The sequence below is a fragment of the Coregonus lavaretus genome (assembly GCF_964263955.1).
Source record: "Coregonus lavaretus genome assembly, chromosome: 1".
NCBI classification, from domain to species: Eukaryota; Metazoa; Chordata; class Actinopteri; order Salmoniformes; family Salmonidae; genus Coregonus; species Coregonus lavaretus.
Genome location: NC_139988.1, coordinates 74,754,076 through 74,768,667, shown reverse-complemented (window position 1 = coordinate 74,768,667; position 14,592 = coordinate 74,754,076). Strand labels below are relative to the sequence as shown.

The 14,592-nt window shown below is 44.7% G+C and overlaps 1 pseudogene across 1 annotated transcript; it reads right to left on the bottom strand.

Annotated features, from left to right (window-relative positions):
- Nucleotides 1-1,247: 1,247 nt before the first annotated feature.
- LOC311149281 (NHL repeat-containing protein 3-like) lies at nucleotides 1,248-2,151 on the bottom strand (annotated as a pseudogene). Its single transcript has one exon. The product of its transcript is annotated as an NHL repeat-containing protein 3-like (transcript).
- Between the last annotated feature and the right edge of the window lie 12,441 nt (nucleotides 2,152-14,592).

Here is a 14,592-nt window from a genome sequence, read left to right as displayed (position 1 = left end):
TAACTTGAGAAATACTGCACCAAACATCTTAGCTAGATGTAAAATTGCGCCACTAAGACCTCGGCAAAAACTTTAAAAATGATGACAGATTTCCTGATATATCTTAGATTAATTCGGACTATTTTGAGGAAGTGTTTCTGGCTCTGTTGTTGCTAAGGTGGCTCAAGAGGGACAAACAACAGGAATATTGCTGCTTTTTTCAAGCGAAGGTCTTTGGGGTGTATGTGAGCGCAGGCGTTCGCTTCGCCTAGCCGAGTTCTGCTAGGAGCAAACCAAATCTATGTATGCAGACGCCTTAAGCCAAAGCCTAACATTGGCTTAGATTACATATTCATTTACATTTTAGTAATTTAGCAGACGCTCTTATCCAGAGCGACTTACAGTTAGTATCATGAGGTTTAACATCAAGCCACTAAAGTAAATGACCAGTGAGATTGGTTAGTTGGACATGCAATACTTTTCTATACGTCCATAAGAACTAAACAGTAAATACAGAGCTGGTTAAGAGTTCCTGATTGGCGTAGCACGTTTCATACACAGGACTTTATGCCTTAGTGAGCCTGGGGTAAATAATTATTCAAATGAGCAGTATAGGTAGAAAATGGCATCTTTGATTTGTCCAATAAGTGCTTTGCCTGGCTCATTTGAATCTACTTAAATATACACGTTAACCTCTTACCGAATGATTATGGTCGTTGTACTCCTGAGTGTACTCCTGAGTGGCGCAGTGGTCTAAGGCACTGCATCGCAGTGCTAACTGTGCCACTAGAGATCCTGGTTCGAATCCAGGCTCTGTCGCAGCCGGCCGCGACCGGGAGACTCATGGGCGGCGCACAATTGGCCCAGCGTCGTCCAGGGTAGGGGAGGGAATGGCCGGCAGGGATGTAGCTCAGTTGATAGAGCATGGCGTTTGCAACACCAGGGTTGTGGGTTTGATTCCCACGGGGGGCCAGTATAAAAAAAAAAATGTATTCACTAACTGTAAGTCGCTCTGGATAAGAGTGTCTGCTAAATGACTAAAATGTAATGTAAATGTGTTTCTGGCCAACTACATTGCAGACGTTGTATTGCATCAGCCAATGGTTCTGTGCCCATGTCATTGACTGAACAGTCAGGCATCAGATTGCTCTATCATATGATTTGGTTAACCGATATGTTAAACACCAATCCAGGTGTTCTGAGATCTGGCATGTGTCTGCAATGTAGTCCGCCTGGAACACGGCCTATAATATAGTGCATCAACCATCCTACAGGAAGCCAGTACCCAGGCTGAATGGGGTAAAATTCTGAGCCTGCTGGGCACCAATCTCGGGCACATACAGAGCCCCCGTCTTCAGGTCCACTAGGTGGGGCTTGACGTCTTCAGCCAATTGGATGACACTGACCAATCACACCCACAGGTGGATCCTCCAGCAGGGAGATCTGATTGGTGTTCAGCTGCACAACCACAAAGTACTTCTGGTCTGGTGTCAACCTGACAGAGTAGGGTGCGTCCTCATTGAAACAGCTTCCCCATGTTCCAAGCCAGTCTCCAGTCACATAATTAAACACCTGGATTCGCTTGTTTCCTCTGTCAGCAACCCACACCCTTTGATAGTTATCTACACCCACACTATGGGGGATGTAGAATTGTGCAAGGCCCTGGCCCTTCTCTCTGTGCATCCATTGCACCTCCAGGTCTTTGGATCTCCCCAGAGCTGTGGACAAAGACCTCAGCGGGCTGGTCAAACTGGAGAGGGTTGACCCCAGAGCTGGCTTCCCCCATTGAGCCAGCACCTGGAGCAGCTTGCCCGAGGGAGAGTACTGCTTAATGGAGTGACCATACGGGCCGTTTCCTACGTCCGTGACCCACACGGTGGGGTTGGTGGAGGCGTCGGCCAAAAAGACCCCATGGGGCATCTCCAGGCTGCTCATGTTCCAGGCCTGTAGGAACTCTCCGTCTGTGGTGAACACCAGCACCTTTGGCACTGTCTCACCTCTCTGTGCAACATATACCACACCAGCATACTGGTTGACAGCCACTCCAAATACCTCGCAGCTGAAAAGCTCGGGATATTTGGGCCAGTTGATATCCAATTTGTACAGTGGTCGTCCTAGAAGTCTGTAATCTTGTTTTAGGCCAGATGTTTCCGATTGCTGTGAATTCATTGTACCATATAATACCACCATAAGCAGAAAAAGTGTCCCCATGGTCGTCACTATCAAACACAAAGGATTTTGTATTTTCATGGGGAAACCTTGAAGGTTAATAATTAAATATCTTGGGCGCTTCCACCCAACCTAGCCTTAGATATCCAATGCAACTCTTCAGGTAGGTAGGGTTACATGAGTGTGGTGTCCGTTGCACCTGCATTACATACTGGAAGGAACAGAAAAGGTAATCCCAGTGTAGGGTCAACCAAACCATTATCTGACAGATATTCCTGTCATTGGTATGATCCAACACACTTTTCCTTTATTGGACCCTTGTCCCTCTGGATGGCTAAGGAGATAGAGAGAAATACTGACATGACACATGGCTACATGGAGGGGAAATAATTTAACATTAATTTGTGTTACTTATTTATGCATTTCCCACTCAACCCACTTAATTAAAACAATGATGCAAAATGGCCAGTGAGAAAGCTAAAGCTACACCTGACTTTTTTTAGTGATTACAGAAATTAGTGAGTAGGATGGGTAGTCTGGACAGATAGTATTCTATAATACACACACACACACACAGCGAGAGAGAGAGAGAGAGAGAGAGAGAGAGAGAGAGAGAGAGACCCATGTCTTCCAGAATCTATAAACGGTCAATTCTCACATTCCTACAGAAGCCTTTAAACAATTGCATTGAGGGGGGAGACCCATAATGCGCTTCTCTTGACTCTGCTATATAGGTAGGGTGAAACCTGGTAAGATGTCTCTTCACATCAAAGCTCTGGAGCTGATGTGACCTCGAGAGCAGACAGTAGGAACCATTTCCATCTCTGCAGTAGGGAGCAATACAGGGAGCAATACCAAACGCGCTCCGCCTCGCCAAAGACCCATTTGCACACTTTCTCCGGCAATCCTTATTGCTGTAAGTATGGAATGGCAAAAATATCGAACTTATCTACCGAAATCCAGGCCAGCCGTTCTCTATGCCTGAGTATTGCCTACATTTACCGAATTTGCCACTCCAAGCTTCCTCTAATTTCAAACCTTTAAAGTCAGGCGTTGCGAGAGCTGTGGATTTTTCTCAGATGGGAGTTATTATGCCGGCGCATGTATTCGTCAAATCTCACAGATGATAGGACCCAAAGGAGCATTTCAGCACCATCTGCTATCGTCAAATTAGGTAAAATGGCTGGTTAGCTGCTAACAGGGTACCACGTTTAGTCACTGTATTTGTCTACTATGTGATGTCTGGCATAGCCACACTGTTGACGGATAAGCATAACAACACTGTTATTTACACACCATGGCACATAAGGCTATATTATGATAGGCTATAAAGGTTGCATATCCTACATTTGGCTATGGAGACATCAGAGGAAATATTTGCACATATTTTAAATCCATCAAAGAACAAGGAGTTGTGTCTTCCTTGGCTATCCTGTCTCACAGCCATCCACTAGCTAGCCTACCCTTCAACTTGCAATAGGCTATACAACTATTATTCAAGAATGGTGACAATAATGTAGTTAATCGTCAATAGGACGTCAAGTGTTCCGACACCGAAAACAATGTTGTTCTACCTCCCCTCTCTGAACTCTTACCTCACGTTAAACCATGTACTGTCAGGCTACAGCACTTTGAAGAGTGTGCATGTGTTTGTAGCCTATTGGTAATACAAAAACTCTAGGAATGATCCTGCCAGGATTGAAAATGTTTTTCCAGTGTAAAAAGCATTTCCACACTGAAATGGCTTCTGCTCTGTTTCAGTGATTCGTTGTGCCTTTACAGCTGGTTCGGGCTGCTGGCTCTTTGTGCAGCTCTTCAGCACTGGTCAGGGCCACAGGACAGAGGGTGGCCTCACAACGGGCTCTGGGGCTTCATTGGGACCATTGCATTCCCCCCAAAAAAACTTGTATCAAGGCTAATGGTAAGTAGACTACTATGCTTTCTCTGAAAATGTGTAGGCCTATTTGCGGGCTCCTGTCCGATTTGGTTTACATTAAAGAAGTTTGCCTTCATGCAGTCCCCTGTAGCTCAGTTGGTAGAGCATGGCGCTTGCAACGCCAGGGTTGTGGGTTCGTTTCCCACAGGGGGCCAGTATGAAAATGTATGCACTCACTAACTGTAAGTCGCTCTGAATAAGAGCGTCTGCTAAATTACTAAAATGTAAATGCAGGACCTACATGCATCTTGTGAGTGATTAAGAAAAGCCTACACAGCAAATTCTCCAGTGTTTGTTTTTTTTACACTGAGTGTTAAATCAACACTGAAAGTATTGAGTCTGTGGACCCATATAGTGCCTTGCCTTTTGAGTATATTGTAGAGTTACCACCCATGACTGTATTTGTTAGTGACCAAGAAATGGTTGCTGCTTTCCTCCATTTTTCAGTCCTATGGAGTTCACCAAGTGAACTCCTATCGAATATGTAATTTAAAAAAGAAATTAACACAATACCATATGTATTTCATGCCTTATTTTGAGGGCCTAGTTTTACCCTAATTAAATAAAAAATGAAATTGTATTTGTCGCATGCGCCGATACAACTTACCGTGAAATGCTATTTTTTTTTAAAACATTTTATTTCACCTTTATTTAACCAGGTAAGCCAGTTGAGAACAAGTTCTCATTTACAACTGCGACCTGACCAAGATAAAGCAAAGCAGTGCGATAAAAACAACAACACAGAGTTGCATATGGGGTAAAACAAAACATAAATTCAAAAATACAACAGAAAATATATACAGTGTGTGCAAATGTAGCAAGTTATGGAGGTAAGGCAATAAATAGGCTATAGTGCAAAATAATTACAATTAGTATTAACACTGGAATGATAGATGTGCAAGAGATGATGTGCAAATAGAGATACTGGGGTGCAAATGAGCTAAATAAATTACAATATAGGGATGAGGTAGTTGGGTGGGCTAATTTCAGATGGGCTGTGTACAGGTGCAGTGATCGGTAAGGTGCTCTGACAACTGATGCTTAAAGTTAGTGAGGGAGATAAGAGTCTCCAGCTTCAGAGATTTTTGCAATTCGTTCCAGTCATTGGCAGCAGAGAACTGGAAGGAATGGCGGCGAAAGGAAGTGTTGGCATTGGGGATGACCAGTGAGATATACCTGCTGGAGCTCATACTACGGGTGGGTGTTGCTATGGTGACCAATGAGCTAAGATAAGGCGGGGATTTGCCTAGCAGTGATTTATAGGTGGCCTGGAGCCAGTGGGTTTGGCGACTAATATGTAGTGAGGACCAGCCAACAAGAGCGTACAGGTCACAGTGGTGGGTAGTATATGGGGCTTTGGTGACAAAACGGATGGCACTGTGATAGACTACATCCAATTTGCTGAGTAGGGTGTTGGAGGCTATTTTGTAAATGACATCGCCGAAGTCAAGGATCGGTAGGATAGTCAGTTTTACGAGGGCATGTTTGGCAGCATGAGTGAAGGAGGCTTTGTTGCAAAATAGGAAGCCGATTCTAGATTTAACTTTGGATTGGAGATTCTTAATGTGAGTCTGGAAGGAGAATTTACAGTCTAACCAGACACCTAGGTATTTGTAGTTGTCCACATACTCTAGGTCAGACCCGTCGAGAGTAGTGATTCTAGTCGGGTGGGCGGGTGCCAGCAGCGTTCGATTGAAGAGCATGCATTTAGTTTTACTAGTGTTTAAGAGCAGTTGGAGGCTACGGAAGGAGTGTTGTATGGCATTGAAGCTCGTTTGGAGGTTTGTTAACACAGTGTCCAATGAAGGGCCAGATGTATACAAAATGGTGGATCTGAGAGTTACCAGCAGCAAGAGCGACATCATTGATATCCACAGAGAAAAGAGTCGGCCCAAGAATTGAACCCTGTGGCACCCCCATAGAGACTGCCATAGGTCCAGACAACAGGCCCTTCGATTTGGCACATTGAACTCTATCTGAGAAGTAGTTGGTGAACCAGGCGAGGCAGTCATTTGAGAAACCAAGGCTATTTAGTCTGCCAATAAGAATGCGGTGGTTGACAGAGTCGAAAGCCTTGGCCAGGTCGATGAAGACGGCTGCACAGTACTGTCTATTATCGATCGCGGTTATAATATCGTTTAGGACCTTGAGCGTGGCTGAAGTGCACCCATGACCAGCTCGGAAACCGGATTGCATAGCGGAGAAGGTACGGTGGGATTCAAAATGGTCGGTGATCTGTTTGTTAACTTGGCTTTCAAAAACTTTTGGGGGGGGGGGGGGGCATGGGCAAATTGCAACGAACTTACCGTGAAATGCTTACTTACAAACCCTTAACCTTTTCACATGTGGGTTCCAAATATCTCTAACGGTCACCCCAGCGTGAGTTGTTTTATGCATGTGAATGCACTCACTGTTCCAAAATGTGATTGTTACGCAACAGGACAGTTAACACACGCTGCCTGCTATTTATCTATAGGCTATGTTTCAATTTGTTAATTTCAAATTATTTTCTAACAATAGTTTGAATTTAGGTGTTTGTCCGCTTCCTCATTAATTCAGATCGAAGAAGCCCGTTTCACTGTTACAGACCATTTTTTTTTCGATGGTGCAGCTGTATAACTTTTTGAGGATCTGGGGACCCATGCCAAATCTTGTCAGTCTCCTGAGGGGGAAAAGGTGTTGTTGTGCCCTCTTCACGACTGTCTTGGTGTGTTTGGACCATGATAGTTTGTTGGGAATGTGGACACCAAGTAACTTGAAACTCTCAACCCGCTCCACTACATCCCCGTTGATGTTAATGGGGGCCTGTTCGGCCCGCCTTTTCTTGAGTCCACGATCATCTCCTTTGTCTTGCTCACATTGAGGGAGAGGTTGTTGTCCTGGCACCACACTGCCAGGTCTCTAACTTCCTCCCTATAGGCTGTCTCATCGTTGTCTGTGATCAGGCCTACCATTGTAGTGTCGTCAGCAAACTTAATGATGGTGTTGGAGTCATGCTTGGCCACGCAGTTGTGGGTGAACAGGGAGTACAGAAGGTGACTAAGCACGCACCCCTGAGGGGCCCCGGTGTTGAGGATCAGCGTGGCAGATGTGTTGTTGCCTACCCTTACCACCTGGGGGCGGCCCGTCAAGAAGTCCAGGATCTAGTTGCAGAGGGAGGTGTTTAGTCCCAGGGTCTTTAGCTTAGTGATGAGCTTTGTGGGCACTATGGTGTTGAACGCTGAGCTGTAGTCAATGAACAGCATTCTCAAATAGGTGTTCCTTTTGTCCAGGTGGGACAGGGCAGTGTAGAGTGCATCTCTGGATCTGTTAGGGCGGTATGCGAATTGGAGTGTGTCTAGGGTTTCCGGGATGATGGTGTTGATGTGAGCTATGACCAACCTTTCAAAGTACTTCATTACTACCGACGTGAGTGCTACAGGGTGGTAGTCATTGAGGCAGGTTACCTTCGCATTCTTGGGCACAGGGACTGTGGTGGTCTGCTTGAAACATAGGTATTACAGACTCGGTCAGGGAGAGGTTGAAAATGTCAGTGAAGACACTTCCCAGTTGGTCTGCACATAATCTGAGTACACGTCCTGGTAATCCGTCTGGCCCCGCGGTCCAGGCTCTGTCGTAGCAGGCCGTGACCGGGAGACCCATCGTCCAGGGTAGGGGAGGGAATGGCCAGCAGGGATGTAGCTCAGTTGGTAGAGCATGGCGTTTGCAACGCCAGGGTTGTGGGTTCGATTCCCACGGGGGGCCAGTATGAAATAATATAAAACATAAAAATGTATGCACTCACTAACTGTAAGTCGCTCTGGATAAGAGTGTCTGCTAAATGACTAAAATGTAAATGTAAATGAATGTTGACCTGTTTAAAAGGTCTTTCTCACATCGGCTACAGAGGGTGTGATCACACAGTCGTCCGGAAGAGCAGGTGCTCTTATGCATGCTTCAGTTTTGCTTGCCTCGAAGCGAGCATAAAAGGCATTCAGCCCGTCTGGTAGGCTCCAGTCACTGGGCAGCTTGCGGCTGAGTTTCCCTTTGTAGTCCGTAATAGTTTGCAAGCCCTGCCACATCCGACGAGCATCAGAGCTGGTGTAGTAGGATTCAATCTTAGTCCTGTATTGACACTTTGCCTTTTTGATGGTTCATCTGAGGGCATAGCAGGATTTCTTACAAGCGTCCGGATTAGTGTCCCACTCCTTGAAAGTCTCTAGCCTTTAGCTCGGTGCAGATGTTGCCTGTAATCCATGGCTTCTGGTTGGTGTATGCACGTACAGTACGTACGGTCACTGTGGGGATGACGTCATCGATGCACTTATTGATGAAGCCGGTGACTGAGGTTAGTATACTCCTCAATGCCATCGGATGAATCCTGGAACATATTCCAGTCTGTGCTAGCAAAACAGTCCTGTAGTTTAGCATTACATTTACATTTACATCATTTAGCAGACGCTCTTATCCAGAGCGACTTACAAATTGGTGCATTGAACTTATGATAGCCAGTGGGACAACCACTTTTTTTATTTTTCTTTTTTTTATGGGGGGTGGGGGAAGAAGGATTACTTTATACTATTCCAGCATAAAGTAATCCGCTTCATCTGACCACTTCCATATTGAGTGAGTCACTGGTACTTCCTGCTTTAGTTTTTGCTTGTAAGCAGGAATCAGGAGAATAGAATTATGGTCAGATTCGCCAAATGGAGGGCGAGGGAGAGCTTTGTACGTGTCTCTGTGTGTGGAGTAAAGGTGGTCTAGAGTTATTTTTCCTACAGTTGCACATATGACAGGCTGGTAGAAATTAGGTTGCATGCATTAAAGGCCCAGGCTACTAGGAGCGCTGCTTCTGGATGAGCATTTTCTTGTTTGCTTATGGCCTTATACAGCTTGTTGAGTGTGGTCTTAGTGCCAGCGTCGGTTTGGGGTGGTAAATAGACAGCTACGAAAAATATAGATGAAAATGATCTTGGTAGATAGTGTGGTCTACAGCTTATCATGAGGTACTCTACCTCAGGTGAGCAAAACCTCTAGACTTCCTTAATATTGGAGATTGCGCACCAGCTGTTATTGACAAATAACACAGACCACCACCCCTCGTCTTACCAGAGGTAGCTATTCTGACTTGCCGATGCACGGAAACCCAGCCAACTGTATATTATCCATGTCTTCGTTCAGCCACGACTCGGTGAAACATAAGATATTACAGATTTTAATGTCCTGTTGGTAAGACTGAGCTCATCCAGTTTATTCTCCAGTGATTGCACATTGGCCAGTAGGACAGATGGTAAGGGCGGGTTACCCACTCACCGACAAATTCTCACAAGGCACCCAGATCTGCGGCCCCTGTATCTCCGTATCCTCTTCATGTGAATGACTAGGATTTGGGCCTGGCCCGGGAGCAGTAATCCCCTGTCAAGTTCAACATGAGTAATCGCTGTTCTGATATCCAGAAGCTCTTTTCGGTCATAAGAGATTGTAGCAGAAACAAAATAAGTTAAAAGCAACGTGTGAAAAACACACAAAATAGCACAATTGATTAGGAGCCCGTGAAATGGCAACCATCCCCTCCAGCAGCATTTGTGTTTGACAGAGAAGATAGCCCTAAACATTTAGTTGTTAGTGTGCTACTAGCTCTAGTGTGCTAGCTAGCCAGTGTGGTTATAATTTCTTCTTCTTCTTTATATTTGTATTGGTGGCTTGCAACTAACTGAAAGGTCCATACACCACCACCTACTGTACTGGAGTGTGAGGCTATTCATCTGTTTATCTTATCTAGCCCTGTGTTTCTGCCTATTGTTCTGGAATGTGAATTCATTACACTTTGTGACACAAAAGAGAGGGGAAAAAGGATAGGGAAAAGGTAAGAAAAATGCCCTCCCAACTAACCCTTCCCCAATTAAAGCTTCACCACTATTCCACTACCTATCTGAGGACGGGACACTATCGTACAACACACCTTGTATCTCCTCTGCAGTAAAATCTCGTACACCTAAGTACTTCTCTGAAGCTGCCACCAAATTACTTTTGCTTTCTGTGATTTATGTTCCATTTCTGTGGTACAGTTGATAACCATGGCTATGAACGCTAAGAAGCCAACCTTACTGAAACATGTTATCCCCATCACTCTCTATTGGCCGCTGTCTACTCACAGGGAGCCTCTTAGGATCCCTTGCCCTGGACCCATCTTCCTATACTACTTTTTTCACTGCCTCAGCATACGACACCTTCGGGACTACTCTGATCCTGGCAACCTCGACCTGCCTTTCTCTCACCAGACACTTCTGATCTCCAGCACTGTGGGTACCCCTACAGTTAACACACACAGCTTTTCCCCACCGATATTACACATTCCATTGTCTCATGCCCTCCTGCACACTTCTCACATCTAGGAATCTCCCTCCTACACACTGCTGCAACATGACTATAAGCTTGGCACCTAAAACACCGTAATGGGTTCGGGAAAAAACTCTCACTCGGGTAAAGACCGCATCAAAACTCAGCAGGACAGACAGCGTCTTCTCTGTTTCACCATGCTCTCCACTGGAAACATTGAATTTGGCATTACTGCTATTAGCCAATAGAAACATATTGAATAACAGATTCACTACATGGAACAACAGATAGTCCCCAAAAAACTAAAGGAAGTTTGTTCTGAAGAGTCTGTCCTGTATCTGAGAGATATAAGAAAGATCAGGAATATTTATACAGTGGGGGAAAAAAGTATTTAGTCAGCCCCCAATTGTGCATGTTCTCCCACTTAAAAAGATGAGAGAGGCCTGTAATTTTCATCATAGGTACACGTCAACTATGACAGACAAATTGAGAAATAAAAAATCACATTGTAGGATTTTTTATGAATTTATTTGCAAATTATGGTGGAAAATAAGTATTTGGTCACCTACAAACAAGCAAGATTTCTGGCTCTCACAGACCTGTAACTTCTTCTTTAAGAGGCTCCTCTGTCCTCCACTCGTTACCTGTATTAATGGCACCTGTTTGAACTTGTTATCAGTATAAAAGACACCTGTCCGCAACCTCAAACAGTCACACTCCAAACTCCACTATGGCCAAGACCAAAGAGCTGTCAAAGGACACCAGAAACAAAATTGTAGACCTGCACCAGGCTGGGAAGACTGAATCTGCACTAGGTAAGCAGCTTGGTTTGAAGAAATCAACTGTGGGAGCAATTATTAGGAAATGGAAGACATACAAGACCACTGATAATCTCCCTCGATCTGGGGCTCCACGCAAGATCTCACCCCGTGGGGTCAAAATGATCACAAGAACGGTGAGCAAAAATCCCAGAACCACACGGGGGGACCTAGTGAATGACCTGCGAGAGCTGGGACCAAAGTAACAAAGCCTACCATCAGTAACACACTACGCCGCCAGGGACTCAAATCCTGAAGTGCCAGACGTGTCCCCCTGCTTAAGCCAGTACATGTCCAGGCCCGTCTGAAGTTTGCTAGAGTGCATTTGGATGATCCAGAAGAGGATTGGGAGAATGTCATATGGTCAGATGAAACCAAAATAGAAATTTTTGGTAAAAACTCAACTCGTCGTGTTTGGAGGACAAAGAATGCTGAGTTGCATCCAAAGAACACCATAACTACTGTGAAGCATGGGGGTGGAAACATCATGCTTTGGGGCTGTTTTTCTGCAAAGGGACCAGGACGACTGATCCGTGTAAAGGAAAGAATGAATGGGGCCATGTATCGTGAGATTTTGAGTGAAAACCTCCTTCCATCAGCAAGGGCATTGAAGATGAAACGTGGCTGGGTCTTTCAGCATGACAATGATCCCAAACACACCGCCCGGGCAACGAAGGAGTGGCTTCGTAAGAAGCATTTCAAGGTCCTGGAGTGGCCTAGCCAGTCTCCAGATCTCAACCCCATAGAAAATCTTTGGAGGGAGTTGAAAGTCCGTGTTGCCCAGCGACAGCCCCAAAACATCACTGCTCTAGAGGAGATCTGCATGGAGGAATGGGCCAAAATACCAGCAACAGTGTGTGAAAACCTTGTGAAGACTTACAGAAAACGTTTGACCTGTGTCATTGCCAACAAAGGGTATATAACAAAGTATTGAGAAACTTTTGTTATTGACCAAATACTTATTTTCCACCATAATTTGCAAATAAATTCATTAAAAATTCTCCAATGTGATTTTCTGGATTTTTTTCCTCATTTTGTCTGTCATAGTTGACATGTACCTATGATGAAAATTAAAGGCCTCTCTCATCTTTTTAAGTGGGAGAACTTGCACAATTGGTGGCTGACTAAATACTTTTTTCCCCCACTGTATATATATATATATATATATATTTTTTACATGTATTTATCCCCTTATTGTAGGCACTAAACTACCTCCATCTAGACTTCCATTCATTTTTTTTACTGGTACCGGGGACCTTCAGACAAGTCTTTTTAGGCTTGTGGGCGTCCTAGAGTAAAACAACCAATGTGTTTGGGAAAGTTTAATCTTTCCATAGAGTGGTTATAACTGTTCGTACACTGCTCTAGCTCTGCCACCTTTCACCATAGACGCTGAAGAGTGATATCGGCGGATGTGGTGGATTAAGACGCAGCCATGCAAAAAACAGATATCTCTAGCTTAAACAGACGGCTTTTGATGGGAATTGTGTTATTATGTTAATTAATTTATGCGGAAATTGTAGTCAAAGAGTTAATAAAACTGTGAAAGGCAGGTGCGGTGGACACAGCCGAGTTCGGGCCTTGTCTCGATGATGACAATGATGATTCTGGCCCAGTGGGGACAAGATTTTTGGAGAGAATGGATCCTTGCCTTCTGTCTGATGTGGAGAAGAGGAGGTTGGGGACTGTTGAATGGGTGAAAGTAACTCGAAGTGGACTCGTGATCATTTTTTGTGTGTCTTCCGTCCAGAGGGAGCGGGCACTGAAAGGAGTGATAACTGGAGTGGCGTTAAAGAGTGCATGGTGGGTGGAGGAATTGACTGACAAATCTATGGATATAGCAGCCTATAGCCTTATTTCATCTGTCAAACAGGTAGGCCTACCTCTTATTTCTTAAATGGGAAGAAATAGGCACCAACATAAAGCCCTCGTTGTTAGTAAAGTGTAATTAAAATGAAGATGGTTTAAATGAATTATGCCTACTCGAATTTGCCTACTTTCAGCACCATGAGCTGTTCATTTCCAATTGATTGTGCCGCGACTGCTGCTTCAAGTCTCAGCCCCACAATGCAAGTTACTCGAATCTGGCTTATAACTCAGATTTGAGTGTATATATATATATATATATATATATATATATATATATATTGTAGTAGCAAGCTATCAAAGTTGACCTCCGGTCCTCCTTCTCATCTTCGCACTCTCCTCAAACTGAACAGAACATAGGCTATAGGCTAGCAACCTCCTGAGTGGTGCAGTGGTCTAAGACATTGTGGTGCTGAGACTGGAGATCCTGATTCGAATCCAGGCTCTGTCGTAGCCGGCCGCGACCGGGAGACCCATGGGGCGGCGCACAATTGGCCCAGCGTCGTCCAGGGTAGGGGAGGGAATGGCCGGCAGGGATGTAGCTCAGTTGGTAGAGCATGGCGTTTGCATGGCGTTTGATTCCCACGTGGGGCCAGTATGAAAAAAAGTAAAAAATGTATGCACTCACTAACTGTAAGTCGCTCTGGATAAGAGCGTCTGCTAAATGACTAAAAATTTAAAAAATGCTAGTCCGCTCACAGGTGTATTTTTTGGACTAGGCCTAATCTACACTGAACACAAATATAAACGCAACATGTAAAGTATTGGTCCCATGTTTCATGAGCTGAAATAAAAGATCCCAGAAATGTTCCATATGCACAAAAAGCTTATTTCTCTCAAATGTTGTGCACAAATTTGTTTACATCCCTGTTAGTGAGCATTTCTCCTTTGCCAAGATAATTCATCCAACTGACATGTGTGGTATATCAACAAGCTGATTAAACAGCATAATCATTACACAGGTCCACCTTCTGCTGGGGACAATAAAAGGCATCTCTAAAATGTTCAGTTTTGTCACACAACACAATGCCACAGATTACTCAAGTTTTCAGGGAGCGTGCAATTGGCAAGCTGACTGCAGGAATGTCTACCAGAGCTGTTGCAGAGAATTTAATATTATGTATGGCGTCGGTTTGCTGATGTCAACATTGTGAACAGAGTGCCCCATGGTGGCGGTGGGGTTATGGTATGGGCAGGCGTATGCTGCGAACACAATTTCATTTTATCGATGGCAATTTGAATGCACAGAGATACCGTGACGAGATCCTGAGGCCCATTTTCGTGCCATTCATCTGCCGCCATCACCTCATGTTTCAGCATGACAATCCACGGCCCCATGTCGCAAGGATCTGTACACAATTCCCGGAAGCTGAAAATGTCCCAGTTTTTCAATGGCCTGCATCCTCACCAGACATGTCACCAATTGAGCATGTTTTGGATGTTCTGGATCGACGTGTATGACAGCGTCTTCCAGTTCCCGCCAATATTGAAGAGGAGTGGGACAAC